Here is a 26983-nt window from a genome sequence, read left to right as displayed (position 1 = left end):
CCTGGGCTGTCTGCACATGGGCCCCAAAGACCAGTGCTGGGGTAGAGCAGAGAGTGCCAATCAGTGGGGCCCAGGCCGTCTCAATTCCACTCTGAAGCACGTGTGCACAGTGTTGGAAGGGAGGCGGGAATGGATAAGACCCAGGCCATGCTCATAGCTGAACTGGTGTGCACATCAGAGAAAGATTTGTGTCTGAGTAGGCTTCAGAGGGTGTCAGAAAAGTGGGGTGGGCATTGGCACCCCAAGGATGGAGCACACTGGGAGCCACCTACTCCAGGCTCCTGCAGAAAAGGGTCCGTTGTCTGTAGAGAATTTAATATTAACAATAAAACCAATGAAGAGTTAGACTGTTTCTATTATCACCATGCACCAGCAATTCTACACAATGCCCATGATCAGCTATTCCTCATCCAAAAAGAAAAAAATCTTTATTCGTTCTAAGTTCTAAACAATTGCTGTGGTGACTGTTGGGTTTTAATAATAGCTATGTGCACTCTGGATTAGCACAGTTTTTATTACTCAAGCTTTAATACATATTGTATACTACCTGGGAGTCAATTCCAAGAACTCCCGTTCCTACAGTCGGCTCCCAACATCCCCCCAACTCAGCTGCTCCCCAAGAATGAGTTCCCATGGCAACAAGACAAGGTTGTCTACTCTGGCCACTGCTGGAGCCTCTAGCCAGGGCAGTTAGGAAAGAAAAAGAAATGAAAGACTTCCAGACTGGAAAAGAAGAAGTAAAACGATCCTTATTCTCAGATAACATGATTTTGTAGAAAATCTCAAGGAACCCACTAAAACTATTGAAGCTAAATATGAGTTCTGCAAAGTTGAAGGATACAAAATCAATACGCAAAAATCAATTGTGTTTCTAGATGATAACAATAAACCATTCAAAAATAAAATTAAGAAAACAATTCATGTACAATAGCATCAAAAAGAACAGGATACTTAGGGAGAACTAAGAAGTATAAGACTTGTACACTGAAAACTACAACACATTGTTGAAAGCAATTAAAGAGAATCTAAATAAATAGGAAGACGACCCATGTTCATACTCCTCAAGTTGATCTACAGGTTCGACACAATTTCCTGTGAAAATCCCAGCTGTTATTTTTTCTTTGCAGAAGTTGAACAAGCTTATCCTAAAATTCATATGGAAATTCAAGGGCCCCAGAATATTCAAGACAGTCTTGAAAATGAAAAACAGAGTTGAAGGACTCACACCTCCTAATTTCAAAACTTACTACAAGATGAAAGTAATCAAGATAGTGTGGTACTAGCATAAGGATAGACATAGAGAAAAATTGAATAAAACTGAGAGTCCAAAAATAATGGATTTTTGACAAGCGTGTCAAGACACTTCAATGAGGAAAGAATCGTTTCAATTATGGTGATGGCTGATAATGGATGGATATGGACTCATGGATATCTACATACAAAAGAATGAATTTAGATCTCTACCTCACACCATACATAAATATTCCATCAAAGTGGATCATAGTGGCCAGGTGAAGTGGCTCACGCCTATAATCCCAGCACTTTGGGAGGCTGGGGTGGGTGGATCACTTGAGGTCAGGAGTTCAAGACCAGCCTGGCCAACATGGTGAAACCCAGTTAACCAGGCATGGTGGTGGACACCTATAATTCCAGCTATTCAGGAGGCCGAGGTGGGAGAATCGCTTGAACTCGGGAGGTAGAGGTTGCAGTGAGCTGAGATCACACCACTGCACTCCAGCCTGAGCCACAGAATGAGACTTTTTCTCACAAAAAAAAGAAAAAAGAAAAAAGAAAAAAAGTGGATTATAGACCTAAATGTACAGGTTAAAACTGTAAAAGTCTCAAAAGAAAACATGGGAATAAGTATTTATGACCTTGGCTTCACCAATAATTTCTTAGCTATTTCACCCAATGCACAAGCGATTAAAACAAATTAAAATTTCTGTGTTACAAACAATACCATCTAGAAAGTGAAAATGGGGGAAAACATATGCAAATCACAAACCTGATATGGGACTTGTAGCCAGAATATATAAAGAACTCTTCTAACTTAATAATAAAAAGACAACCCCATTTTTTTAAATGGGCAAAGGATTTGAACAGACATTTCTCTAAAGAAGATATACAAATGGCCAGTCAACACATAAAAGGTTCTTAACATCATTAGCCATTAGACAAATGCAAGTCAAAACCACAATGAGATGCCACCATACACCATTTAAATGACTACCATGAAGAAAAGAGTAACAAATATTGGGGAAATTAGAATGCTTGAACATTGTTGGAGTGGATGTAAAATGGTGCAGCTGCTTTGGAAAACAGTTTAGCAGCTCCTGAGAATGTTAAATGCGCAGTTATCATATGACCCAGCAATTCCACTCTTAGGTATCTACCCAAGAGAAACAAAAACATCTATCAACACAAAGCCTGCACATCGGTGTTCATAGTGTTATTCACAACAGCGGACAAGTAGAAACAATATAAGTTCATCAGCTGATAAACAGATAAACAACTTGTCATCTATTTCTAGAAACAAATAATTTTTGGCAACAAAAGGAAAGAAATACTGATGCTACCACGTGGGTGAACTCTGAAAACGTTACACTAAGTGAAAGAAGCCAGACACAGAAGTCTGACTGCTGTATGATTCCATTTATAGAAAATTCCCAGAACAGGTAACTCCATAGAAATAAGGAGAAGAGTGATTGTTGGCTAGGGGTAGAGAGAGGTGACGGAGGAGATTTGGCGAGAGGGGGTGTAGAATGGAGAATGACTGCTGATGGGTATGAGGTTTGTTTGGGGGATGAAGAAAATGTTCTAAAATTCGACAACACGGCACAAAATATTCTAAGTCTAAAGCTGAAAAGCGTAAGTGTGTGCACACTCAGAGATTCATGTAATTCTTCAAAATAGTTGCAGCGTAACTGTCACACGTCAGTCTCCACATTGATGAAGTGACAGGTGTGGCCGGATGCAGTAGCTCACGCCTGTAATCCCAGCACTTTGGGAGGCCGAGGCAGGCAGATCACCTGAGGTCAGGAGTTCGAGACCAGCCTGGCCAACATGGTGAAACCCCGTCTCTACTGAAAATACAAAAATTAGCCAGGTGTGGTGGTGGGTGCCTGTCATCCCAGCTACTTGGAAGGCTAAGTCAGGAAAATCCCTTGAACCCAGGAGGCAGAGGTTGCAGTGAGCCGAGATCACACCACTGCACTCCAGCTTGGGCGATAGAGCGAGACTGTGTCCCCCAAACCAAAAAAAGAAAAAAAAAGTGACAGGTGGTTTTCACTTTAATCATAGGATATTTACTCCTTCCTTGGCTGGAGTGATACCAACTCTGTAGATACACTAAAAACCATTGAACTGAACCTTGCTTTGTCCTAAGACAGTGTCTCGCTGTGTCACCCAGGCTGGAGTGCAGCGGAACAAACATGGCTCACTGCAGCCTCCACCTCCTAGGCTTGAGCCATCCTCCCACCTCAGCCTCATAAGTAGCTTGAACTACTGGGTGACACTGTGCCTGGCCTGAATTGCACACTTTAAATGGGTGAACATTATGGTATATAAATGATATCTCAATAAAGCTACTGAAAATAAAAGTGTAGGTTCCTAAAGGTTCAGGATTGTTTGGGTTCATTTCTGGCGGATTCTTGTCTCTGACCCCTGTGGTGCTACAGGTTCCTGTGCTTAAAAGGTAGATTCCAAATGAATGAGAATAAAATAACAGTGAGAAGGACAACAAAACAGAGCTTGAGTTACTTAATTGCTGCCGTTTTTGTGATCACTTGTAGTTTATGTTTAACGTTTAAAACACCGAAACAGACGGTGAATCCCAAATTGCAATATTTTTGTTGTAGGTACACATTTCAGTATTTACCCAGAATCTTTTCCTGAATTTGCATAACACCTTTAAAACTGAAAAATCAGCTGGGTACAGTGGCGCCTGCCTGTAATCCCAGTGCTTTGGGAGACGGAGGCAAGAGGATCGCTTGAGCTCAGGAGTTCAAGACCAACCTAGGCAAGATTGGGAGACCTCAGCTCCATAAAAACAAAAAAGTTAGCTGGGCATGGTGCCACTCCCCTGTAGTACTAGCAACTCCAAAGGCTAAGGCAGGAGGATTGCTTGAGCCCAGGAGGTTGAGGTTGCAGTGAGCCATGATTGCACCACTGCACTCTAGCCTGGGCAACAGAGCAAGACTCTGTCTTTAAATGAATTAACTAAATAAAATAAAATTGAAAAATCCATTCTTTTTATAACTGATCATTGTTTGAAAGCCATAGAACAGATTAAAATAATTATTATTACAGATTGATATAATTATTACTAAATATAATTTTGAAAAACAAAGAAAGTTGTTCAGAATGCTCTGTTCCGGGGCTCAAATATGACAGGCCAGGTCATGAAGGAGTAGAACACCACAATTTAAAGGAACTAGCTGTATCCACACTCATGTATGCGGGCCCAGTGATCTTAAGAGTTATTAATAAAATATTGATATCGTTCATTTATCTAGTCAAGTGCTTTAAAATTGTATGGGCCATTTCCACACAGTAATTTCATCTCGGCATCCCCTCATACAAAAACTGGTGCTGAAAACCAATGGGGTGTGTGTGTGTGTGTATGTGTGTGTGTGTGTATGTGAAAGAGAGAGAGGGGGAGAGAGGGCGTGTTTGGCTGCTCTTGTTTTAATTTTGCTCCATGCGTCCCCCGCCATTGGCAGTGCACAGATGGGGGTCTTGGACTGTTTGCCAAATGAAAGCCTTCCGCCTCCATGATGGTTTGCCTATTTATTCAGTGTATTTGCCTCTTATATTTCGTGCTGAATATTACTGAACCTTATTGATGTCCCCAGCATTGGCTTCTCTCTGATCAGAGTGATTTGTTCTACCTCTCACTTCTTTTCTTTCTTTTTATTTACTTATTTATTTATTTATTTGAGACGGAGCCTCGCTCTGTCACCCAGGCTGAAGTGCAGTGGCATCATGTCAGCTCACTGCAACCTCCACCTCCTGGGCTCAAGTGATTCTCATGTCTCAGCTTCCTGAGTAGCTGGAATTACAGGTGCGCACCACCACACCTGGCTAATTTTTTTTTGTATTTTTAGGAGAGACGGGGTTTCACCATGTTGGCCAGGCTGGTCTCGAACTCCTGGCCTCAGGTGATCTGCCTGCCTCGGCCTCCCAAAGTGCTGGGATTACAGGCGTGAGCCACCGCGCCTGGCCATTCCTCTCACTTATAATCATTCTTTTCTTTCTCCAGCGCTCCCTGTTTGACCTTGTAAAGTTTCCCTTCCTCCTGTTTTCTTCCCTCGGCTAATCCTTTCTTCGCAGCCCCGCTATTTCTCTCTGTGTTCTTACACTCTGAACTCAGTCATTTTAGCAGAAACATTTCAAATAGACACAATTCTTTGATTGAGAAAATCAAAGGTCAGAAACATGTCGATTTTCAAACATACTATGCAGTTTGGGTCCAAGCAGCTAACAATGCATTTGATTTTACAGGATGCAAAATATGCTAAGGCTAAAGTTAAACAGCATAAGTGTGTGCAAGCTCAGAGGTTCATGAAATTCTTCTAAATAGTTGCAAAGTAACTGTCACATATCGGTGTCCACATTGATAAAGTGACAGTTGGTTTTCACTTTAATCACAGGATGTTTACTTCTTCCTTGGCTGGAGTGATTGTGTGAGTACCGCTGTGCCCAGCAGAACCTTAGAGAAATACGCTGGAGTGTGTTATGCACGTAGATACTGAGAGATGCCTCATAAAAAAACCCAAACTACTATAAAACAGTTTGAGAACCACTGGTGTGTGGACGACTGTGTTTAAAGTGGCCAATTCTATAAGCTGCAACATTCGTGTTTTTAATGAGCCCTGACTTGCGTACTCAAACACTGTGTGCTAAAAAACAGACATAACTCAAAGCTGTTTATACGGCCTGAGTGTTTCCAGTTTCTTCCTCTAAAAGCAAAGGGAGGAGAAAAAGCAATCGGCAGGCATGGTGATGGATGAGCAGGGCTAAATATTTTCCATCTTTAAACAGGGGGAACCAAAAGCAAATATTGGACCACTGTTAAGTTCCCGGCAGAGGAGAACAGACTCAGAGGTGATGGAGCACCTTCCGGGCCTCAGGTAACCCAGAGCGTTTTAAAGCCTAATCAGTTACATGCTGGTAATACAGTCCCTGAAGACAAACAAAGCATCCATTACACTCTCGCCGCGACGTCTCACGCACATTTCTGGTCATTACTGTGATTTTTTCATTATTTATAGAGAGCCGCAAGCACATACACCACACTGTAAATGGATGTAGCGTGCCAATTACCCTAATGTTGATTAACTGGGGAAGAAAATGGTGGTCAAGTTTCAGGGACTGTCACCTCTCCCCTTGGAAAGGAAAACAAGACAGTACACAGCCATGAGCGGTGAATCGGATGTTGCCACATTTCTCCAACTTCTATCTGCCTCGAGCAGAAAACAGAGCCTCTATGGGACCACCCGGAGCTGTCCTCAAGGCTTAGATCAAAAAGCCCTGAGTTCATTTTGGTCGTTGTATTCTCATGAGTGTACAATCGTTTTGCACATTTCATGCAGAAATGCCTCCACGTCAGCACCGTGGTGGAGTGAATTTCAAGATATCCTTTCCCCCCATGAGATATATAGATGGCTATCATCATATTTCATAGCCCAAGCAATTGAAAACTGTTGAATGTGTATTACCAGCCTACAGATGGGAAGTATTTCCCTCCTGGATATGAGCCATGCTTTCGGCAAGAAGTTTTAAAAAAAAAAAAAAAAAACAGCCAACAAGTCAGGGGTCATCGAAGGTGTTCAGCAGTCAGGAAAGCAAATGGACCTCTCAGTGGGTTATTTTTTATCGGTGTGGGATAATGTAGACACATTGATGCCTTTCTGGAATCATCTCTGCATAGGGAGATGGCGTGGAAACAATATGAAATTAAGAGGCATGAGCTTGCAGAGGCAGAGAGAGCAATAACCACGTAGAAGTATAAAGTACGTAAAACATAATTAAAGGCCTATAGGGTTCTGTTTTACTCTTGATGCTATTTTGAGGGGTATTAATATATACCATGGCAGTGAGGTGTGGCATCTGGGAAAAAAGCAATATATTAATTCTCAGATCAATAGTTTGTGAAATGCTTTCTTGCCATCCCAAGTGTGTGACTGTTTCACTGATAAGGAATGATTTTCCTGGAGTTAAAGGCAGCTGCCACTGGCTGAGATTGCTCTCTGGAGGGGAGGGAAGGGAGGGGGACTGCCCTAGCAAAGGAGGGGTCATTTAAGAGAAAGAACCACATCCTCCCCTGGGTTTCCTCTTTCATTCAATTTCACTCTCCACACAATCCAGCAATGGCTCCTAACACAGCATTGAGATCAAGGTACAGCCTCAGCCTCCCTGTTTTCCCCGTTTTTTTGATCTCTTGAGTGGGGGGATGCAGACAACTCTTAAGCTACTCTAAATGGCTAAAGTTTGTAGGGGGAGGAACCACAGAAGATGGAGAGCCCTGGGAGACATATGGAGGCGTATGGGAGACAGTGGTGAGGAAGGGGCAGTGAAGCAAGCCAAGCTGACAGTTTCAAAAATTGAACTGATTTAACGAACCGCATATGATCCTGCAGCTGCAGCACGGACCCCTGCTGCTGCCCTCCCTGTTTTGTTTTTGTTTTTTTGAGATGGAGTCTTGCTCTGTCACCCAGGCTGGAGTGCAGTGGCGCCATCTCGGCTCACTGCAAGTTCCACCTCCCGGGTTCACGCCATTCTCCTGCCTCAGCCTTCCAAACAGCTGGGACTACAGGCGCCCGCCACCACGCCTGGCTAATTTTTTGTATTTTTAGTAGAGACGGGGTTTCACCGTGTTAGTTAGCCAGGATGGTCTTGATCTCTGACCTCGTGATCCGCCCACCTCGGCCTCCCAAAGTGCTGGGATTACAGGCGTGAGCCACTGCGCCCGGCCTCTGCCCTCCCTATTTCTAAGATGATCTCAGCTCAAGGTGACCCTGTTTTGAAAGAAGGCATGTTAAACACACCACCTCCAGGCGGCCCGCAGCCAGTGACTGACGGAGAGTGGAGCCCATCAGCCCAACAGGCATTCAGGCTCCAGAGCTCCCGGGAGAAGCGGTCAAGGCCAACACCAGCTGGCATCACTTCCCAGTCCAGCTCTCTCTCTCCGCTCCTCCCCTCCTCTCCCTTTTCTGCTCCTGAGAGCACCCCTCAATAAACCACTCACACGAGAATACCCATCTCAGGGGCTAGTCCCGTTGTCTCTGTTCAGATGGAAAAAGAGCGTGCACATGTCTGTCCACACACGGATGCATGCACTAGGGGCAGATACCACTTTTCTTTCTCAGCTTCCCCAGGGGGAGAGGTGGGTGTACTGGCCTCCTCCCAGAGGGTGCACAGAGCAGACAGGGAGGGGATAGTGGGGCAGGGCCAGACCTGCGTCTTGGGCTGCCCTTGCAAAAACCAAGTGCCACTCCATGTCCTGCAGAGAGGCCTGAAGCACGGGCTTTCCCAAGCTGCTTTTAAGTTCCTGGTGCAGTGACAGTGAGCTTGAGTGACTGAGATGCTGTGATGTGACCCATTCGCAGAGGCAGCAGGTGGACTTCCAGGCTGGATAGGAATATGACAGACACTCGGCCGAGCTGGGAGAAAGCAGACTGTGCATTATACCCAAGCTGAAAATCAGCCTGAATTCCAGCAGGGCCAGCACAATCAGCCAAGGAAGGGGCATTGTCTTAGAGACCCGAGAACCAGAGGACAGACACTTGGGACCCCAAGACGTCCTCTGGGACCCTCCAGGCCCCTATGAGCCACTCTCCTCCTGCACACTCAGGAACCATCCGGGGTGGGGGGAAGCTGAGGGAGCAGACGGCTGCATGAGAGACTCAACATGTCAATCCAGAAAGACTGAGCACCATCTAAAAGGACTAATCAATTACTGGATTGGGCTAAATTTTAAGCCAGAGAGAGCTGAAAGTTTTACCTTTCCTGCTATCATGGAGGAGGGGCCCAGAAGAAAGACAAGATGCTTTCCAGATAAAAGAGGGGTTTTCTCTCAACACAAGAAGGGTTTGAGTATGTGACCTGTGACCACACCACAGATCTATGCTGTGATCACTTGACTACTTAAACGCAGGGAGGTAAGAGAACTGATCAGCTCTGCCCTGGTATTTATTATTCAGTAGTGTACACACATGCATACACACACACATGCATGCACACACATATGCACACAGACAAATGCACAGACACACATGCATATGAACATGCACATGCTTCTTATATAGATGATTTTATTTTTATTATGAAAGAATTGCACGGTTGTGGAAATAGACATTTACCAGAATAGAGGGGCACACACTGAAAATTAAGCACATCCATGTAGCCCTTGCTCACTCCCTTCCTAGTTGAGCTCCTTAGAAATGACCATTTTTGATCAAATAAGACTTCCAGATGGATCTGGCTTAAAAATTAGTCCCATCCAGTACTTCAACAATTCTTTTCAGTTCTTTTAGCAGCTAAGATCTTTCCACTAGCTAGCCAGGGTCTTTATTAAAAGCTCAGATATTGGAAGGGATTTCAAAAATTTCGTGGAAAATGCATATTTTGAAAAAACCATGCATGGATTTAAATTTTTTTTTCACCAAAATAAACGCATGTGAACTGGTTAAAACATGTCTGAAAAGGATCCAGTTTGAAGCACTAAGAAGACTGAGGAATCAGTTTATAAAAAGTCCCTATTGGAGTAACATGAATTCTGCTAAAATTGAAGCAAGAAGCAACATCAAAATTATGGTGAAACTTGAGTGGGAGAATGGTGAAATCGATGCTTTGCAAAAAGTTTATGGGGACAGTGCCCCCAAAGAAACCAGGAGTTTAGAAATGGACAACTCATTTTAAGAAGGGACAAAACAATGTTGAAGACAAAACCCCCCCACATCAAGTCGTGAGAAAGAAACTCATCTTGTTCACACCCTAGTTGAAGAAGACTGATGATTAACAGCAGAAACAAGGGCCAACACCACAGACATCTCAACTGGTTCAGCTCACACCATTCTGGCTGAAAAATTAAAATTGATCAAACTTTCCACTTGATGAGTGCCAAAACCATTGCACCTACATCAGCTACAGAAAAGAGCAGAGCTTTCGGTGGAAATTTTAAACAAGTGGGATCAAGATCCTGAAGCATGTCTTCAAAGAATTGTAACAAGAGATGAAATATGGCTTCACTGGTACCACCTTGAAGACAAAGCACAATCAAAGTAATGGCTACCAAGAGGTAGAAGGAGTCCAGTCAAAGCAGAGCAAGAGTGAACCAGTCAAGAGCAAAGGCCATGGCAAGAGTTTTAGGGGATGCTCAAGGCATGTTGCTTGTTCTATTTCTGGATGGCCAAAGTACAATAATATCTGCTTATAGTGAGAGTATTTTGAGAAAGTTAGCCAGAACTTTAGCAGAAATACGCTGGGGAAAACTTCATCAGACAGTCCTTCTCCTCCATGACAATGCTCCTGCTCATTCCTTTCATCAAAGAAGGGCAATTTTATGAGAGTTTCAGTGGGAAATCATCAGGCATCTACTGTACAGTCCTGATTTTACTCCTTCTGACTTCTCTTTGTTTCCTAATCTTAAAAAATCTGTAAAGGGCACCCATTCTCCTTCAGTTAATAATGCAAAAAAGACTGCATTGACATGATGAAATTCCAAGGACCCTCAGTTCTTTAGGCATGAACTCAATGGCTGGTATCATAATTTTCAGAAGTGTTGACCCTTATGGAGCTTATGTTGGGAAATAACATTTATATTTTTTATTTTTATCTTTTAATTTCATTTCTCAATGAATTTTTTGAAGACTTGTATACTGACATTTTTGTAGGTCTCTTGCACAATTACTATTTTTTAAATTGTCCTATTTATTTATATTTAAAAGAATTATTTTCACTCATTTATTTCAGTCTTTCTGAGATCCTTTTACCTAGATTTTTTTTTTTTTTTTTTTGAGACCTTGCTTTGTTGTCCAGGCTGGAGTGCAGTGGTTCAATCATGGCTCACGGCAGCCTCCAACTCCAGTGCTCAAGGAATCCTCACACCTCAGCTTCATGAGTAGCTAGGACCATAGGTGTGTACACAGCCAATTTTTAGGTGTTTGTTTGTTTGTTTTTAGAGATGGGGTCTTGCTATGTTTCCCAGGCTGCTCTTGAACTCCTGGCCTCGAGCAATCAGTCCTCTTGCTTCAGCCTCCCAAAGTGCTGGGATTATAGGTGTAAGCCACCACACTTGGCCCCTAGCTTTCTTTTTCATTTTATTGTCATCCATTCTCAAGGCACTTTTTTCTTGAGGAGTGCTTAGGAAGTAAATTTCCAAAGTTCCCTGCATGTTAAGGAATGTGTTTATTTTGCTCTCACACTTAATTGATAATTGGGTTGAAATCAGAACTCTAAGTTTAAAGTAAATGTCCCTGAGAACACTGATGCATGACTTCCTTGTCTTTTAGCAGCCAATGTTGCTGATGAGAATTCTGAATCCCACTGGGAACTTGGCATCACTGTGCATGATTTTTCTCTCTAAAAGATTTTAGAGGCTTCTCATTGTCCATCTTTTTTTTTTTCTTTCCTGAAATGTCATGAGGCTATATGTAGGTACAGATCTTTTTCATTCATCCTACGTGGCCCTCTGTGGTCTCTCTCCTCATGAAGAATCATGTCATTCTTCAGCTCTGACAAATATTATCATTATCTCATGATTAATTCCTCCCTCCACCTTCTCTCTTCCTGCTGGAACTCTTACTAAGTAGACACTGGTCTTTCTGAATTCATCACTTAGGTCTCAACTTTTCTCTCAAACTTTTTATTTCTTTTTGGGTTTTGTTTAGTTCTCGCTTTCCAGCTCAGGGGATAGACTTCACAGATATCTTCTTGCAGCCCTTCTATTGTATTTTAAAATTTATTTTATTATTCGGACAACCCTATTTTTAATTTCCATGACCTGTTCCTTTATTCAGGCAGCCTGTTTCATAGTAATTTGTTCTTATTTGATGGGTGTGATCTCTGCTTGAATCTCTCTGTGGATTCTCATTAGAGGATCTTTTTGGATCATTATGTTTCATTCCCTTCTCATCATTGTTTGTCCCCTTCCTGCCCTTGGGAGATGATTGTACAATTTGTTCATCTAAGTCCCACCCTTTCAAGCTGCTGATCTCTATCCATGTTTGGGAAGGTCCGTGTTGACTCGTGTGGAGTTTCCTTTGTCTTTTCCAACCTCTGTATGGAGGAGAGGCCAGCTGGGATATCGGGGGCAGGAATGCTGTGTCAACAGGCAGCCTTGACTCCAGGGCTATGCTCTGAGAAATCCGGCCTGGGGACCCGTGTCCTTCAGTGCACTGGTCCACACCGAGATAAGAGCACAAATTGAGACTAAGCATTTAGAAACTTTTATAGCACTTTTGACATTGACACGACAACCAAGCGTGATGGGCCAGCTTGTGTCCTGAGTGTCTTTTTTAAAATTCTATTTTCTAGTAATTAATTTTTATTATATTTCACAAAAGTATCAGCCCATAACAGATTAGAATTTTTTTTAAAGGCAGGAGGGGTTGGGGGTGTCTTTCACTGCAGATGGTTCCAGAAGCCCTGCTTTTGGGAACCCAGGCAGGGAGAGGCTACCCCGGCTGCCCCCGTTATGAAATGAGGAAGGGCTTTTGGGGTCCATGCCCCCATTCTAAGGTCATTTGCCCCTCTGAGCAGCTTTTCAAAAATTGATACATAATATTTTATATATTTATGGTGTATGTGTGATTTTTTTTGAGACAGGATCTCATTCTTGTTGCCTAGGCTGGAGTGCAACGGTGTGATCACAACTCACTGCAGCCTCAAATTCCTGGGCTCAAGCAATGCTCCCACCTCAGCCTCCTGAGTAGCTGGAACCACAGGCACATGCCACCACACCCAGCTAATTTCTTTTTTATTTTTTGTAGAGATGGGGTCTTGCTATGCTGCCCAGGCTGGCCTTGAACTCCTGGGCTCAAGCAATGCTCCCACCCCAGCCTCCTGAGTAGCTGGAACCACAGGCACATGCCACCACACCCAGCTATTTTTTTTTTATTATTTTTTGTAGTGATGGGGTCTTGCTATGCTGCCCAGGCTGGCCTCAAACTCCTGGGCTCGAGCGATCCTCCCACCTTGGCCTCCCAAAGTGCTGGGATTATAGGCATGAGCCACTGTGCTTAGCCTTTCGTTACATGCACAGAATGTGGAATGATCAGGTCAGGGTATTTGCGGCATCCATCACCTTGAGTATTTATCATTTCTCTGTGTTGGAAATAATTCAAATCCTCTCTTATAGCTAGTTTGAAATATACAATACATTGTTGCTAGCTACAATTGCCCTACTCTGCTGTCCAGCATTAGAACTTGTACCTTCTGTTTAACTGCACATCTGTACCCATCAAACCAAGAGTTTTCACTGGAAAGATCTCTCTGGCTTCGGCCTGAGGGGGAAGCTAAAGCGGCACAGTGGAGGGTTGGGGGAGGGAAGCAGGGCAGCCGTACCTGCCCCAGCAGTCCTACAGGTGATGCTCCCATTGGTCACTTGGTGTCTGCCCTTCCTCTGAGTCTGCCTTCAGTTCAATCCTGACAGATCTCAGGGGTTCTACAGCGGGAGAGCCACTCTCAGCTTTGCTGCCAACTCCTTGCTCCAGGCTCTGAGCCGGGGCTCCTGTCCACTGCCTCCTGCCTCCCAGAAATGCTTCTCACCTCTTATCTGCATTCTTTCCAGGCACCTTTTTATAATCCATTCCTCACTGTTCTTGGCAGGTAAATTTTGTGTTTAGTTCACTGTCTTTTTTTTAGAGAGGGTCTCACTGTGTCACTCAGGCTAGAATGCGGTGGTGCGATCATGGTTCACTGCAGCCCTGAACTCCTGGGCTCAAGAAGTCCTCCCACCTCAGCCTCCCGAGTAGCTGGGACTACAGGCACCCGCCACCATGTCCACCTAATTTTCTTGTATTTTTGGTAGAGTTGGGGTCTCCCTGTGTTGCCCAAGCTGGTGTCGAACTCCTGACCTCGAGTGATCTGTCCGCCTTGGCCTCCCAAAGTGCTGAGATCACAAGCGTGAGCCACCGTGCCCAGCAGGTTGTTCCCATCTTTGTGTCTATGATTCAAGGACGTTGGAATCAACTTCTCTCTGGGATCACAGAGGAATCAAGATACAAAACGGTGTATCTAGGCATGAGGGAACTCAGTGGGGTGATGGTTGTGTTCTATATAATACAGCACCACCCAATAGAAATAAAACGTGTAATTTTTTTTTTTTTTTTTTTTTTGAGACGGAGTCTCGCTCTGTCGCCCAGGCTGGAGTGCAGTGGCGTGATCTCTGCTCACTGCAAGCTCCACCTCCCGGGTTCATGGCATTCTCCTGCCTCAGCCTCCCAAGTAGCTGGGACCACAGGCGCCCACCACCACGCCTGGCTAATTTTTTTGTATTTTTAGTAGAGACAGGGTTTCACCGTGTTAGCCAGGATGGTCTCGATCTCCTGACCTCGTGATCCTCCCGCCTCGGCCTCCCAAAGTGCTGGGATTACAGGCATGAGCCACCGCGCCCGGCCCCTAAAATGTGTAATTTTAAATTTCCTACTGGCAATACCAAAAGGAAACCAGAGAAATGCATGTTAATAAGATATTTCATTTAACCCAATTTATCAAAAATGTTATTTCAGCATGCAATCAATATAAACATTATTAATGAGATGTTTCGTATTCTTTTTTACACACGAAGTCTTCAAAATCTGGTTTCTTTTACACTCACAGCACATCAATGCAGACACCACATTTTCCTCGGAGATACTTGACCTGTATTTAGATTTCATTAACTTTACAGTTGAAAAAGTAGATGAACATGCTCAAATTGCTCCAGTCGTACTTAAAAGCTTTTCAATAACAGAATCAAGTGTTAGTTTTTGGATTTAGATTAAAAATAATTAAAATTGGCCAGGTGCAGTGGCTCATGCCCGTAATCCCAGCACTTTGGGAAGTCAAGGCAGGTGGATCACTGGAGGTCAGGAGTTCAAGAACAGCCTGGCTGTCATGGTGAAACCCCATCTCTACTAAAAATACAAAAATTAGCTGGGCGTGGTGGCGGGCGCCTATAATCCCAGCTACTCAGGAGGCTGAGGTAGGAGAATTGCTTGAATCCGTGAGGTGGAGGTTGCAGTGAGCCGAGATCACACCACTGCACTCCAGCCTGCTACAGAGTAAGACTCCTTCTCTAATAATAATAATAATAATAATGATAATGGAAGAGAATTAAAAACTCACTTCCTATTCTCACCAGCCTCCTGTCAAAGTGCTCAGCAGTCAAATATGGCTAGTGGCTGTCACATTGGACCCCAGCGTTCTATGTTCTCATAAGGGCTTGGTTTACACAGTATGTACATTTGTCAGAACTCATTGCATCATATAGTTTTTAAATCATTTATGTATGTATGTATGTATTTATTTGAGATGGGGTCTTGCTCTGTCACCCAGGCTGGAGTGCAGTGGTGCAATCACAGCTCACTGCAGCCTCGAACTCTTGGGCTCAAGCAATCCTCCCACCTCAGCCTCTGGAGTAGCTGAGACTACAAGCACCTGCCACCGTGCCCAGCTTCACTGCATCATATGGTTAAAATCTGTTTGTAGATTTCACCTAAACAAACCTCTCTAGTGAATGACATGCATGATGGAGTGTTTAACAGTGACGTGTACTGATGATGTCTGCAACTTACTTTGAAATACACCCAAAAAAAAGGATAGGAGGTTGGGAGGCCAAGGTGGGTGGATCACGAGGTCAGGAGATCGAGACCATCCTGGCTAACACGGTGAAACCTCATCTCTACTAAAAATACAAAAAATTAGCCAGGCGTGGTGGCGAGTGCCTGTAGTCCCAGCTACTCGGGAGGCTGAGGCAGGGGAATGGCATGAACCCGGGAGGCAGAGCTTGCAGTGAGCCGAGATTGCGCCAGCCTGGGCGACAGAGTGAGACTCTGTCTCAAAAAAAAAAAAAAAAAAAAGGACAGGAGGACTGATGGAGAGATAGATGGATAGATCTGTGATAAAGCCAATATAGCAAAAGGCTAGTTGTAGAATCAAGTGGTGGGGTATATGGGGATTCATTAGATGATTCTTCTAACTTTTCTGAACGTTTAAAATTTTTAATAAGATATTGGGGGAGAAGAGGGCTTGTCTTAATGAACTAGACCCCCATGCAGTCCCATTTATAAAACTCAGAAACACAACGCTGAGTGAAAGGGACCAGGCTGCGGAAAGAACGCATGCAGGCTGCCGTTTACATACAGTTCACAAACAGGCAAACTGACTGATGCTGTCAGAGGCAGGAATGTGGCTACCCTTGGTGGCAGAGTGACTGGAACGAGACACAAGGGGGTTTCTGGGGTGCAGATTTAGTTCCATGTTTTGATAGAATGAAGTGTGGGTGTGGGTGTGGGTTACACTCGCACTTGGGATAATGGTCTCCAGTTCCGTCCAAGTTGCTGCAGAAATTCATTGGACTTTGCAGCATTTGTGTATTTTACTGCATACGTATCTCTACAGACACATTTCATTGTTTTAAGGCATTGCCCTCATTTCGTATCTTGCAGAAGGGAAATCTGAGCTCTTCTTTAAAATGACAGGCCAGATGCCATGGCTCATGTCTGTAATCCTGACACTTCGGGAGGCCTGAGCGAGAGGATCGCTTGAGGTCAGGAGTTCAAGACCAGCCTGAGCAACATAGGGAGACCTCATCATCTCTACAGAAGATTAAAAAATTAGCCAGGCGTGGTGGCGTGCACTTGTAGTCCCAGCTTCTCAAGAGGCCAAGGCGGGAGGATCACTTGAGCCAAGGAGGTCAAAGCTGCAGTGAGCCTTGATCAAGCCACTGTACTCCAACCTGGGCAGCAGAGCGAGACCCTGTTTCAAAAATAATAAAATAAAATAAAATAAAAGTAAAATAAAATGCTTGCCGGGTGCATTGGCTCACACTTGTAATCCCAGCACTTTGGGAGGCCGAGGCGGGCGGATCATGAGGTCAGGAGTTAGAGACCAGTCTGACCAACATGGTAAAACCCCATCTCTACTAAAAATACAAAAATTAACCAGGTGTGGTGGTACACACCTGTAATCTCCACTACTCAGGAGGCTGAGGCAGGACGAACACTTGAAGCTGGGAGGTGGAGGTTGTAGTGAGCCGAGATTGTGCCACTGCACTCCAGCCTGGGCAGCAGAGTGAGACTCCATCCCAAATAAATAAATAAATAAATAAATAAATAAATAAATAAATAGAATGCCACTGCCTGATTTAGAGGTTTCATGGAGTACAAGCAGCTTCCCCAGTCCCAGGTAGACAGTGAGATGCATCCTTAGGGACCAAGGCCTAGAAAGCTGTGGGTCTTGGTGTTCATTTTAGAAAATTTCTTTATGGCCCTTGCTTGCATTTCTGAACACGCTTTACAGGAAGCAAACTCTTGTCTTCCTTCATCCCTAGCACATGTGCATCAGTGCAAACACACTCCTCACTGGTATTTCAGATTCTTCCGTGCTTGGACCAAAATCCCATTTTTTATTTATCGTCTTGCTGAAAATTTAATTTATTGAAGGCCTTTCCTTCCAGCATCTCGAGGAACTTTTCTCAGAACACTTACAACATGAAACAGAAGCCTACATTCTCTAGCCATAATGAGGGGATCAAAAGAGAGGGAGAGAGATGAGAGGAGAGTGGTAAACTGAGGCAGAGTAGAATGAGAGGTGCAGAGGCTGGGGAAACCGGGGGGGGCGGTGTGGGAGGCAGTGCAGTTGCAGCAAAAGAATAGAAACTAAGGTTTCCTGGGTGGGCACGGTTCATCCAGATTTTTATTTCAATAGCTTTAGCGGTACATGCAGTTTTGGGTTACACAGATGAAATGTATAGTGGTGAAGTCTGGGCTTTTAGTGCATTGGTCACTGGAATAGTGCACATTGTACAGTATACATTGTACCCAATAGGTGATTTTTCATCCCCTACCCCCTTCCATTCTTCCCCCTTCCGAGTCTCCAGCGTCCATGATCCCAGTCCGCCTACCTTTGCCTACCCATAGCTTAGCTCTCGCTTTTAAGTAAGAACAGGTAGTATTTGGTTTCCCACTCCTGAGTTACTTCACTTACGATAATGGCCTCCAGTTCCATCCAAGTTGCTGCAAAAGACTTTATTTCGCTCTTTTTTATGGCTGAGTAGTATTCCATGGCACGTGTGTGTGTGTGTGTGTGTGTGTGTGTGTGTGTGTGTGTATCACATTTTCTTTCATCCAGATTTTTGAGTCCACAATCCGTGTAAACCCTTGGGACCATCCCACCCATGACGATGGCCATTTGGGGTAAATTACTAAAATGATGACATCCAGCTGGGTGCGGTGGCTCATGCCTGTAATCCCAGCACTTTGGGAGGCTGAGGTGGGCATATCACTTGAGGTCAGGAGTTCGAGGCCAGCCTGGCCATCATGTTGAAACCCCATTTCTACTAAAAATACAAAAAGTAGCCAGGTTTGGTGGCGCACGCCTGTGGTCCCAGCTACTTGGGAGGCTGAGGTGGGAGAATCGCTTGAACCCGGGAGGTGGAGCTTGCAGCGAGTTGAGATAATGCCACTGCACTCCAGCCTGGGCGACAGAGTGAGACTCCATCTCAAAAAATAAAAATAAAGTAAAATGATGACATCCAAATCACAATTTCTCTTACAAGTATACTTCACCGGAACCTTGAGGGCACAAGCTGATGGTGGGTGTCTTGGACCCCAAAGCTGTGGGGGTGAGGAAGGCCTTTGCAGGGCTGCTGACCACCCAGCATGCCCAGGAAGCTTCCAGAACAGGGGCTGAGGGAGGAAAGAGGCTTGGGGTGTAGGAGGCTGCAGGATGTTATGTGGGGCAGCCCGTTCCCCTCCCACTGCAGTGACAGGCTCTGGAATTTCTTCAGAAATTTGGCTAGATCTTGGGAGCCAGAGCCCTGGAGAACCTAGAAAGGAGACAGCCCCTCCCAAGGCCCCACCTGGACTCTGCCTGGGGTCACAGCTGGGTGAGAACTGATGCCCAGACTGGTCCAGCCTCACCCCGACTGATGCAGGTGGCCTGGGCCCTGAGATTGGCCTTGGTCTCCCCATCCCTGGCTCCCTGATCTGTCCCCAAGCACCCCCACCCCAGGCCCTGTCCCTACTTCCCCCCCCACCTCCTTACCGCCCTCCTCCCGAAGCACCGACTCCGCCCCCTCCCTCTCTTCCTTATCTTTTTCTAACCTTTCGCATTTTTTAGTCTCATTTCCTGTCGGGTTTTGCATTTCCCTCCCCCGCCCCTCCCAGCCTATGACATACTTTCTCTCCTTTATTCTCTCCTGCCTCCTCTGGCCTTCGGACTCCTGCCCGCGCCGCCCGCAGCCTCCTCCTGGCCCTGCAGCCCCTGGGTGGGCGGCGCCCCTCGGAGGACGGGTCCGGGCCCGCGGGGAGGGAGGGCCCGGTCGCCTGGAGGAAGCCGGAGGCCTGCGTGGAGGAGGCGCCCCGCGCAGCTGGCTGGCGGAGCATGAGCGCCCCAGGTAGGCGCAGCGGGGTTGGGAGAGCTGGCGGAGGAGGAGCACGAGGCGGGGAGTTGGGAGAAGAGAGGAGGGCACGGAGAGGAGATGGGGGGCATCAGTGAGATGACACGGTGGGGAGGCGTGGGGGGATGGGAGTGGCTCCTGCTGGTCCCGCGATGCTGGGGGTATCCTTCCCTCTCCATCTCTGTCCCCCTGTCCCCCTTCTCTCTCTCACTCTCCTCTCCCCCTTTTCCCTTCCAACCCTTTTTCTCCCTCACTTTCCACCTTGTGTGCCTCTACTCCGTGTCTCTCTGAGCGTCTCTGAGTATCACCGCCCAGCAAAGCCCCTACCTCCTCCTACTGGACAGGAAAAAACCAGGGGTCAGGAGGCTGCAGCCCCTTGGTGCACCTGCCCCAGAGGGAGGAAGAGAAACTTTTCTGACACCTGAAAGGCCCGGAAGTTTGCAGACCACAGCCCAGCCTGACTCAGAGGCTCCTGGGAAGGTGGGGCCTGGCTCAGGGAGGAAGGGCAGCCCCATCAAAAGTGGGTGCGGAGCTGGGAGATGGGAGAGGACAACCCCCCGCGGAGACTCTACTAGAAAGGGGGTGGTGGGGGCACAGGAGGGGGCCCAGGTTCCCGACTGAAACCCGGAGAAGGTCTTAGCGGCGTCAGGCCTGAAAGCCACCTCCCTCAGGAGGCCCCTCCAGGCCCGCTGGGACCACCAGGACTTCTGCTGAGCCCCCTCTGCAGATAGGGGCAGAGAGGGTGTTTCTGTCCCTCGGGGGCTCTGAGCACCGCTGGAGGCTGTCACGGGGACCCAGGTTCATGGACAGTGGTCTCAGCTGTGAGCTTCGGGGCTGCCCACACAAACTTGGTCTTGGACCAAACTGACCTCTCTCTGCCTGGCCTGCTCTCAAAGCCTTTGATTTGTAGTTCAAAAAATTTTCTCCTAACATTTATGACTCGTCTTGAAGGTATAAGGTTACCAACCTACCAGAAAGGGGAGAAAAATAGTCGATCATTCATTCCGTGTTTATTGAGTGCTCAGCCTGTGCATAATGCGTGCCGGAAATCCTGGGAGCCGGGAATTAATATGAGGACAGGAATTTCTCTGTAAGTGTCCATTTCTGTGCTTTCGCGGAAACTCCAGTTCTCTCCCCAGCAAGGCATCTGTAAAGAGATGACACCCTGCCTCGGGCCAGGGCTGCCCTGAGGAGCGCAACAGTGACCAGGACTCAGCGTAGTCAAGGCCAGGGAATGCTTGGACCCGTGTGGATGTTACTTGCCTGGGTATCAGATAGGCAGGCCGTGGCTCCACTGGCCCCAGCAGTCTTCAGTTAATGCATGAATGGTCCTTGATGTGATTTTTAAAAAATCGTGGTGAAATACACATGACATAAAATTAGCTCATTGAACCACTTTGAAGCACACAATTGAGTGGCGTTAAGCCCATTCACGTTGTCTTGCGGCCGTCACCACCATCCAGCTCTTCCAAAACCGAAACTATGTCCCCCATTAAACAACAGCTCCCTGGCTCCCTCCTCAGCCCCTGGCAGCCACCCTTCTCCATTCTGTCTCTAGGAATCTGATGACTTTCGGGACCCCATATAAGGGGGCTCATACAACCTATGTCCTTCCTGTGCCTGGCTTATTTCTCTGAGCCTCATGTCCTCAAGGTTCATCTGTGTTGTAGCCTGTGACCAAATCTCCTTCCTTTTTCAGGATGAATAATATTCTATCGTGCAGATAGACCATATTTTGTGTATCCGCTCATCCTTTATGTGATTTTAAAAAGTGACTTCTGGATGGGCGCAGTGGCCCATGCCTGTAATCCCAGCACTTTGGGAGGCCAAGGCGGGCAGATCACCTGAGGACCTGAGTTCCAGACCAGCCCAGCTAAAGTGGAGAAACACTATCTCTACTAAAAATACACACAAAAAATTAGCCTGGCGTGGTGGCGCACGCCTGTAGTCCCAGCTACTTAGGAGGCTGAGGCAGGAGAGTCACTTGAACCCAGGAGGTGGAGGTTGCAGTGAGATGAGATCGTACCACTGCACTCCAGCCTGGGCAACAGAGCAAGACTCTGTCTCAAAAAAAAAGACTTCTAAACCAAGCTCTTCTAAAGATGACACACTTGTTTAAATCCATCAGTGGGCATGTGTGGGTGGCTTTGTACTTGGTGCCACAGGGGACGCAGGAGGGATGTGAGAAGCAGCGCTCCACCCTGAATAGATTCATCACACAGTCTGTGTACACCGTGGTCAGAGTGTGGCTGAGACACACATGAGCTGGAAAAGAATTAGGAGGAGCGGGAAGGGCAGCAGGGAGTGAGCTTGGGAGATGGTAGGACTCAGAAGGTCCAGGGATTCCTGGAAGGTTCCAGGCTGAGATGGTGCTGAAAATCTCAGGGAGGAAGGGCATCCCCACCAAAAGGGGCTGCGGAGCTGGGAGATGGGACAGGACAGCCCCCTGTGGACACTTTACTAGGAAGGGGGTGGCAGGGTCACAGGAGGGGGCCCAGGTTCTAGGAGTCCAAGAGTTCGAGACCAGCCTGGGCAACATGGCGGGACCTTGTCTCTACAAAAAATACCAAAAAATTAGCCAGACAGGGTGGTGTGCATCTGCAGTCCCAGCTACTTGGGAGGCTGAGGCAGGAAGATCATTTGAGCCTGGGATGCAGAAGTTGCAGTGAGCTAAGATGGTGCCACTGCACTCCAGCTTGGGCTACAGAGCAAGGCCCTTTATCGAAAAAAAAAAAAAAAAGTGAGGGGCAATGTCTGGACTTCCTTATCCTATGCAGTGATTCTGGACCCTTCCGATAAAAGACTTGCTTCCTGGGACTGAGGGGCTGTGTGACTGTGGCTTGGTGGTGGCTGGCAGGGGCCGTGGAGATGAAGACGCACTTGTGATCATAGCTCCTCATAGCATGTCATGCGTGAAAGGCCAAATGGGGTCCCGATTTTCAGATGATGATGAAAAGGCGTGTCAAATGCTGAAGAATGGAGCCTCTTCGAATCCATTTTAAAAACCGCCTTTAGGCATGGTGGCTCACACCTGTAATCCCAGCACTTTGGGAGGCGGAGGCGGGCAGATCGCTTGAGGTCAGGAGTTTGAGACCAGCCTAGGCAACATGGTGAAACCCCGTCTCTACTAAAAATACAAAAATTAGGTGGGCGCCTGTAATTCCAGCTACTCGGGATGCTGAGGCAGGAGAATCGCTTAAACCTAGGAGGCAGAGGTTGCAGTGAGCCAGGATTGCCCCACTGCACTCCAGCCTGGGCAAAAGAGTAAGACTCTGTCTCCAGAAAAGAAAAGAAAAAAAAAAAAAACACTTCCCATTCCCTCTTGCCCAGCCCCTGCACTCTCTGCTTTGCAGGCAGTGCCCCCAGCAGCATTCCATCTTTTGGGTTGGAGCCCATGAAGGCATGGGTTCGAGGCATGACTACTGATCTGTGCTAGCCGTGTGACCTTAGACAGGCTTCCCGTCACCTCAGCTCTCTGAGAGTCATTTCTCTAATGCAATTAGGATATCAATACTGGTTATTTTCAGTATTGTCAGTTACACCAAGCAAAAAATGAGAAAATGCAGCATATGATGTAGGATTACCTTTGCCGTGATGACTAAGGTCTGGAGCAGATCAGAGGTTGAACTCTGGAGTCCAGACCCAGGGCTGCAGTGCCAGCCTTCCTGCAAACACCAGCTGGATGGACCTCGTTACTTTTTTCTGGTGCAACCTCAGATTCCTTATCTGCAATCTCAATCTTACGGGGGAATTATGAGGCCCAAGGAAATCATAGACGGAGCTGATGCTCCGTCAATCTACCCTGTAGAAAAACCCTCTCTCTTGGTGGTTGCAGTACCCAATCAGTCTAGAAAATATCTTGATTGGCTGGGCACGGTGGCTCATGGCTGTAATCCCAGCACTTCGGGAGGCCAAGGAGGAGGATGGCTTGAGTTCAGGCGCTCCAGACCAGCCAGCCTGGGCAACATGATGAGACCATGTCTCTACAAAACAAATACTAAAAAATTAGCCAGGCATAGTGGTCCCTCCTTACTTGGGAGGCTGAGGCAGGAGGATCATTTGGGTCTGGGATGCAGAAGTTGCAGTGAGCCAAGATCACACCACTGCGCTCCAGCTTGGGTGACAGAGCAAGACCCTGTCTCAAACAAACAAACAAACAAACAAACAAACAAAAACAGAAAATATTTTGATCGATTGATTGAAATACAGAAACAAAAACAAAAAGAGAAGGAAAAGGCAACCTTCAAGGGAGCCCCTTCAACATGCTCTTCTGCTAAAGAAAAATTAGAAGGCAGCCGGGCATGGTGGCTCACACCTGAAATCCTAGCACTTTGGGAGGCTGAGGTGGGCAGATTGCCTGTGGTCAGGAGTTCAAGTCCAGTCTGCAGTCTGGCCAACATGGTGAAACCCCATCTCTACTAAAAATACAAAAAAATTACGCAAGCGTGGGGGCAGGCACCTGTAATCCCAGCTATTCGGGAGGCTGAGGCAGGGGTATTGCTTGAACCAGGGAGGCGGAGGTTGCAGCAAGCCGAGATCGTGCCACTGCACTCCAGCCTGGGCAACAGAGCGAGACTCCGACTCAAAAAAAAAAAAAAAAAAGAAAAAAGAAAAGAAGAAAAATTAGAAGGCACAGATTCCAGATGCCAGCCTCTTCCTGTGGCAGGCCACATAAGAAAAGCATGGCCAGGGCACTGCATGCTCCATACAAAGAAGATGCCCCACGCCTTGTCTGCATTCTCTCCTTGAGGGACTGCCACTCTCTGGGTCAGTGGTTTTAATGGGGTGATTATTTTCGGAAGGGTAACCTTTTGGGTTGTGATTTGTTCAAGGGCTCAGAAATTATAATGGTCACTGTCACATTTGTGTAATAGGTGTTGGTGGCCGAGAGCCAGAGGGTGATAAAAGTCCTTCCAGTCCCATCTGTGTGGCTGTCACTTCTTCTTCTCCTCTCCTGCTCCTCCAAGCACACTCATTCCTCCGAAGTGCTGAGTTCCTCCTGGCCCAGCCGGGGCCATTCCTCAGTGGGCATTAATCTTGCAAGTGTGAGAGCGAGAGAGGGGCATGTGCAGTATCCATGCTGCAAACAGGGCTCCATCCTCCTCTGTGTGGTTTCTGTGTCTCGCATGTCATCTTCCTTCCTGCCCCTCTGCAACTCAGGAATTTGCTGTCTTTATACCCAAGTACCACAGCAGCATAGTGGGGGCTGCCCCATGCCATGTCCTCGGTCCTAGTGGTGTCAAAGGCAACACCTGCCAGGACAATGCTGGTTATGATCGCTGCCGTCCCCTGGGACTGGCCTCATTCATTAAGAGGCAAGATTAAAAAAAAAAAAAAAAGCCAGGCACGAGGGCTCATGCCTGTAATCCCAGCAGTCCGGCACTTTGGGAGGCAAAAGCGGGAGGATTGCTTGAACTCAGGAGTTCGAGACCAGCCTGGGTAACGTAGCGAGACCCCATCTCTATAAAAAATTTAAAAATGAGCCAGGTATGGTGGTATGTACCTGTGGTTCCAGCTACTCAGGAGGCCGAGGTGGGAGGATTGCTAGAGCCCAGGAATTTGAGGCTGCAGGGAGCCGTGATTGCACCACTACACTCCAGCATGGGCAACAGAGTAAGACCCTGTCTCAAAAAAAAAAGGCAAAGCTGCTTTCTGGAGAGATCTACAGACTTAGAGCCTGGCAGACAAGGTGTCCATTCCGGCTCCACTGCCTGCAATCTCTGTGACCCCAACAAAGTCACATGATGATTTTGAGCCTCAATTGCTGCACGTGTAAAATGGGTGTAAAATTACCACCCCTGGCTGGGCACGGTGGGTCACACCTGTAATCCCAGCACTTTGGGAGGCCAAGGTGGGCGGATCACCTGAGGTCAGGAGTTTGAGACATGGCAAAACCCCGTCTCTACTAAAAGTACAAAAATTAGGCCGGGCACGGTGGCTCAAATCTGTGATCCTAGCACTTTGGGAGGCTGAGGCAGGCGGATCACAAGGTCAGGAGATTGAGACCATCCTGGCTAATATGGTGAAACCCTGTCTCTACTAAAAATACAAAAAATAATTAGCCGGGTGTGGTGGTGGGAGCCTGTAGTCCCAGCTACTCAGGAGGCTGAGGCAGGAGAATGGCGTGAACCCAGGAGGCGGAGCTTGCAGTGAGCCAAGATCACACCACTGCACTCCAGCCTGGGCGACAGAGCAAGACTCCATCTCAAAAAAAAAGAAAAAGAAAAAGAAAAGTACAAAAATTAGCTGGGCATGGTGGCAGGCACCTGTAATCCCAGCTACTTGGGAAGCTGAGGCAGGAGAATCACTTGAACCCGGGAGGTGGAGGTTGGAGTGAGCCAAGATTGTGCCACTGCACTCCAGCCTGGCCAACAGAACGAGACTCTATCACAAAATAATAATAATAATGATACCAGCCCTAGATTAGCATAGACCAAAGTGTTTCCAAACGCACCGAATGTGTCAAGGGCTTCTGCGGGCTTCTGCTTTTAAGTTTTACTTCTGACTTGCTTATTCAGAGGCCAGGAGGGAGAACAGAGAGAGATGAGTTAAATGCAAAACAGAATATATGTGGCAGAGCTATTTCCTTAATTTACTAAGAACTCTTGAAAACCAATTAGACACGGGAACTGGCACACTTTTTCTTGAAAGCTCCAAATAGTAAATATTTTAGGCCTTGTGAGCCAGAGAGTCTCTGGCGAAGGTACCAACTCTGTCCTTGTGGGATGGAGGTGGCTGCAGATGGGAGTGAGTGTGGCCACTTTTGGCGCAGTGGACGGTACAAGACTGGACCCTCAGTGGGAGTGTCCAGACCCCAAAATTAGTGAATTGAACCAATGGAAAAAATGGTGAAAGGTACAAACACGTGGAATATGAGCAGGTCAGTCAGCATGCTTCGTTTGTAATTAAATCCATGTGAAGAAATACAACAGGGACAAAGCGTTTTCCACCTGTCAGACTGGCAAACATCAAAAAGTTTGACAGGCCAGGCATGGCAGCTCACACCTGTTATCCCAACACTTTGGGAAGCCCAGGTGGAGGGATCACTTCAGCCTAGGAGTTCGAGACCAGCCTGGGCAACATAGTGAGATCCCACCTCTACAAAAAATTGTAAAAAATTAGCCAGGCATGGTGGCACGCACCTGTACTAGTCCTAGCTCCTCCAGAGGCTAAGATGGGAGGATCACTTGAGCCCAGGAGTTCGAGGCTGCAGTGAGCTAGGATTGCACCACTGCACTCCAGCCTGGCAGTAAGCAAGACCCCATCTCTAAAACTAAAAGAAAAAGAAAGGCAAAACTGATTGCCCATCAGTAAAAATAATAATAATATTTTTTAAAAATTAAGGTATAACACACACACAGTACAGTTTCAAGCATA

The 26983-nt window shown here is 46.6% G+C and overlaps 1 protein-coding gene across 2 annotated transcripts in view; it reads left to right on the top strand.

The window, feature by feature from the left end:
- The first annotated feature begins 19402 nt into the window (after positions 1 to 19402).
- Positions 19403 to 26983, top strand: part of CARD11 (caspase recruitment domain family member 11) — a 137933-nt gene continuing 130352 nt past the window's right edge. The window contains exon 1 of one of the 2 annotated variants that reach the window (XM_032755777.2): positions 19403 to 19603. The gene's annotated coding sequence lies outside the window, so the exon portion shown is untranslated. The remainder of the gene's footprint in view (positions 19604 to 26983) is intronic. The other variant, XM_032755778.2, reaches the window with a different exon arrangement.

Source organism: Hylobates moloch, unplaced genomic scaffold (assembly GCF_009828535.3).
Source record: "Hylobates moloch isolate HMO894 unplaced genomic scaffold, HMol_V3 SCAFFOLD_1, whole genome shotgun sequence".
NCBI classification, from domain to species: Eukaryota; Metazoa; Chordata; class Mammalia; order Primates; family Hylobatidae; genus Hylobates; species Hylobates moloch.
The sequence above is the reverse complement of the archived record's forward strand: the minus strand, read 5'-3'. Positions and strand labels throughout refer to the sequence as shown.